Here is a 5,358-nt window from a genome sequence, read left to right as displayed (position 1 = left end):
GGTGACTTAAAGGATTCAGGAGGATTGCTAAGGAAAGTATGGATAGGTGTGGAAGGTAGTATAGGCCCGTACTACTGAAAGCACAAGATCCATACTCGAATCAGTAAAAGTATTGGAGAATTTAAGAAGCCTGGGAAAGAGAATTTTTTATTATGATTGGACCGTGGGGATAGTTGCTGTGTAGAATGCGAATGAGCACTTAAGGAGAAGGACCAGGGTTTGGTCACGGCTCCGGTAGTGAGCCAGATAGTGGAAGGACTGCCAGGATTTCGAGTTTGCCTTGAATCTTTTGCATCAGGCGGCAAGGGGTTGATTGTGAGATTTATTGCACCATGAGATTCAAACTTATGTCCTGGGAATAGTTTGTAACCGCCTTAGAGCAGAAGTTGCTCCAGCTACTGTGGTTCAGCCGTTGGTGATTGAATTGGCGAGGGTGTCGGGGTGCGAGACCCTGAATGGTATGGATCACAGAGCCGAGGACGGAAGACTGATTAGGAGTACCTCAATAAGAGAGGTTCAAGTCAGGTGAGTTTATTGGGGGGGGGTCTCTGGTTGAGCCCCAAGAGTTTGAATCAACAATTGAGAGGCCAGCAGGGTCGGATCCAATGCAATGTTTGCAGAAACTGCGCAAGGGTTTGGACAGTCATTGGGATTGTAATGAGGTAGTTACATCATGCTCTCAGGGTGGTCGAGGTAGCACAAGAGGAGGTGGTCAGGATTCCTTCAGATGTTTGTGGATATGCTAACTTCGACCATTTCCGGTGGATATGGGGTAAGTGCATCGCTTGAGTATCGTGATAAGTTAGATCTCGCGTCGGTATTCTGCTATGGTCTGGGTTAGCAAGGGATGTCAGATGCCATTCAGCATGACGAGGAATCTTTGAGAGATCTTCAGGTGGATGTATCTCGCGGAACGGAACCCACGTGTACTGTCATTGCTCCGAGTCGTTGTGAAAATTTGTTCAGTGACCTTGGTTGCTACGGGTGTAGCAGGTATGGTCGCGTTTTCAGGGGTTGCCCACAAGGGGCAAGCCCGTTATAGTTGTTACGATCAGAAGGGAGACAAGGAGATCGACCGTTGGTGAATCAGAGGGGAGCGGTGAGTGCATCCGTTCCGACTATTTTGAGAATCACCATTGGACGAGGGGGTAGAGCCGGAGCCCAGCAGGAAGGGACCCCACTTTGTAGGGTCAGACTGGGGAGATCAGAACTCCTGCATGCAAGGGTGCAAGGTATGTACCCTTTTTCCTCCCCACCAACATTTCCTATATTTAGTAGCGGATATTTTTCTTCAGCATGGGAAGGCGTATCGTTGGTTGTTATCTTAGGTGGTGGTTGAGCTACACGCATCTTCAAGAAGAGTTATATGCCATCTGCAAACTGTGAATTTGGGTGGAGTTGTACGGGGTCATCTCTTGATATGTCACGGTTTTCCCAACAGGTGAGTGTCATTTTGAGTATGGTCGGGGTTGGTTCAAGAGTTCGTATGAGGGGATTCTAGCTAGGTATCGGTAACCTTGGCAATTATGTTAGGAAAGTCTCTCAAAGTTGCCGAGGGAGAGAGAGAAGTTGTCACTGAAGTATTGTGGGATCATCCGACCTTGGACTCCGAGATTTGAATGTGATATCAGGGTGAACAGCTAGAGTCATTGGCATTGTGGGGATCCAATATGTGCTAGTTGGTTTTCGGAAAATGGTGTTGTTTGGATGGGTTATTCATGGTGTTCTAGCTTGGTTAAGCACTAGTCATCAACAAGGTGAACATTGGAGCGTAAGGAGGATCAGGAATTCTTAAATTTTCGTGTGCGGGGTGGACCTAGTTGAATCTAAGTGGGGGAACCGCCCAGGTATCCAGGACAGAAGCAAGGGTGAAAGTGTTGTAAGACTACGGGGGAGCCGTAGCATTCACTAATGTTCAGTTGGAGTGAAAGTGATGTAAGACTACGGGGGAGCCGTAGCATTCACTAACGGTCAGTTAGGGTATAGTGTTGTAAGACTGTGGGGGAGCCGTAGCATTCACTAGCGATAGAGGGTGTTGTAAGACTACGGGGGAGCCGTAGCATTCACTAGCGGTAGAGAGTGACGTAAGACTGTGGAAAGTGTCGTAGCGTTCACGGACTCTTTCAGTTGATCTGGACGAGGGTAGGCTAGTTTGCAGGGTTGTGGGAGAGCCACGACTTAGTTAGGATCAGGACTAGAGGTGATTGATCGATCAGTCATCCGGGGGCGAGCCAGGTGGTTTTGGGGATTCAGGTTTGAACCGGTAGAGACTATTGAGCTAAGGATTGGACTTTGTGATACAAGATCTTGTGGTCGAGTAGTGCATGTTTCTGTAGGGTTACGACTGGATAGCCATGATATAGGATCTCATAAGAACTTGATAAGGGAATCGTGTGCAAGATTGAAAGTATAAGGGAATCGACTAAGCGTATTTATTAATCGGTAGAGTAAAGGATGACGGGAAGTCATGGGGCACTATGCAAATGCCGATTTGAGGATCTCTGGATAGGAACGGAGTAACAATTCGGATTTGGGTAGGAACCCTAACCAGAATTCATGTCGGATTATGTTTCAGTAAGATGGGATGTGGGGCACCTGTATGCAAAGGGCATCGGGGATAGAATTCTAGAGTGAGGAACGGGTTGGTTTGATGGTAGTTTAAGACTACAGCTATTCTGGTAGTATACACCCTTTTCCGTCGGATTCAGTACTACCCTTTTCCGTCGGATTCAGTGGCGACAAGATGTCAGCCTATCGCGATCGGATGAATCAATCGGATGGAAGGAGATAGGGCAGTTATGGTTAGACGAGGCATCCTTCGGAGGTCGTAGGGGACTACTGAGTGTGGTTTGGCTCAGCAATCGGGTAGGTGTACGGTTTCCCAGATAGTTAGTAGACAGGTTGTCCCTGGTTGTTCTTCTGGAAAATAGCCATGTGGCAACAAGAGGGGTAGGAGCGACCTCAATGATTTGGGGTCTGTGTGTGTAATTACTTGTTATTCGGTAGTCGTAGTTGATCAGCGATTTCGTTGTTAGGAAGCCTCAAGGCATTGCAAGTGGGAAGTATTCTATTTAGACTGGTTTTCTGGTGGGACCAGTTCGTTGATAATTCAATGTGGGCAGTCTGTCAGGGAGACAGACCAGCCCGAGGCTTCAGCTGTTAGATGAAGCAGATATGATCAGATTGCAAGTAATTCGTTCATTCTTGGATTTCGTATTGCTGAAGGTGTCGCCCTGGAAAGGGATTATCAGGTTTCGGAAGAGGGGCAAGTTGTGGCCTCGATTTATAGGCCCGTTCAGGATCTCGGCTCGGATGGGCAAGGAGGCATATCTGTGACAACCCGAAATTTCTATCTTGTACAGTCATTCAATTCAATCAATGTCAGACTCGTCTCTGCTATCATTTAACATTGTGTAGGGTCTATTTGAGTGTTCCAAGTCTTGTTCATTCAAGGATAGGGTATAGAAATGAGTTCCTAAAGTTCAAAGTATCAAAATTCAGGCCAAACACTCCTTCATAGGGAGTGTACGGCCGTACACAGGGTGTACGGTTGGGTGTACGGCCGTACACCCATATGGGCCATACACTCATGTCATAATACTAGTTATTCCCTCATTTCTCTTCATTACTCACACTTCCAAGCCAAGAACATTGATTTCTCTCTCAACTATCATCAACATTCTTCATCCGGATCTTCATTAATGTAAGAATCCCTTCCATTTCTTTGTGATTATCCTTCATAATCTTAGATCACCTTTTGATTTCATCCATGAAATTCATGTTTTTGGGTAGATCTTCAAGTGTTCTTCACTTTCACCAAGAACACCAAGAACAGCTACTAGTTCTTGGACCTTAAACTCCCCTTAAAGGCTTCTATATCGTAAGTACCTCTTCCTATGCTTGTTACCTACTAGAATCACTTGATATTCACCATGAATCATCATCTTGTGCATGATCACAAAGAGTGTACGGCCATACACACCTCATGTGGCCGTACACCCCTTGTTCAGTGCATATCTAGGCCTTCAAAACATGTTATGTCCCAACATTAGATCACGGACACTTAGAGGATGCTAGATAGGACCTTTGAAACACCTTCTTGGCATTTTTTGCAAGGAGTGTACGGCCGTACACTCCATGTCCGTACACCCAAGTGGCCGTACACACCTTGGCCGTACACACTTGTGGCCGTACACATCTTGGCCGTACACACTCATGTGTGGCCTTAAACACCTTTTATGCAATCCTAAGCACTTGTAACACTTCAATATAAGTGTTTCCTAAGTCCTAAGGTGTTTTACTTACATGATTAGTTGTATAAACACTAATTATATACATATATGTGTCATTATATGCTAAATAGGATCCGTGTGTGTTCGAGTCTTCACTTGACACTTAGCATCCTATAACCGATCTTTCATTCGTATCACTCACTGCAGGTGAGTTCATACCCCTTAACTTATCTTTGAAATGATTTTAAATGCTTTTATGGGGGGGGGGGGATACAAGTAGAACAATTATAGTTTTTATATCAAATCATATGTGATTAATAACTATCAAACAAATAGATTTCTTACACTTCAAACTGTGTTTTCAAACAAATTGATCAAATCGTTTTACAAACTCTTTTATATGCGAAACTTTTTATCAAACTCTTTTAAACTTATATTTTGTCAAATCATGTCTTTATACATATAGTTTTATAAGTAGGATTGAAAGGACTTAGGACTGATAACTCGCCTTATTTCATGTTCCTTGTTTGGTTGTGGACTTAGGGTATCGGTTTGTTTGTCCTAAGGTCGTTTGAATCTTAGTTATATATTATGTGTATGTATATAGATATAAAAGTTCTTCATTCATATCAATACCTTTGGGTAGAAAAGGTGTACAAACATGTTCATTCATACAAATAACATTGCTAGTAAACTATAATAGGTATAGTTAGGAAGTCACTACTTAGTATTTCTAGAACAATGAAAAGAGTCAGTTCATGCATGAGTCAGTTCAAACATACTATAACGAGAGACAATACTCACTATAAAGAGAAACAGATAGAACATACTATAACGAGAGACAATACTCACTATGAAGAGAAACAGTACATACTATAACGAGAAACAATACATACTACACACTATACATTAGAGAACATACCATATACTAGACAGAGAGAACATACTACACACTAGACAGAGAGACCATACTATACTAATAAAAGAATACTATAACATTAATGTGATATACTACTTCATGGCGCGACAATATACTGCTGTGTCACGTTTTGTACCCAGAGTCTCCTGGAAGGAGAGCATGAATTTGTGTATAGATCTATACGGGACTGACCATCCTACACCTTGC

This window comes from Lactuca virosa, chromosome 8 (assembly GCF_052849685.1).
Source record: "Lactuca virosa cultivar CGN04683 chromosome 8, Lactuca_virosa_CGN04683_v6, whole genome shotgun sequence".
Classification (NCBI taxonomy): Eukaryota; Viridiplantae; Streptophyta; class Magnoliopsida; order Asterales; family Asteraceae; genus Lactuca; species Lactuca virosa.
This window is presented reverse-complemented; position numbering follows the sequence as displayed.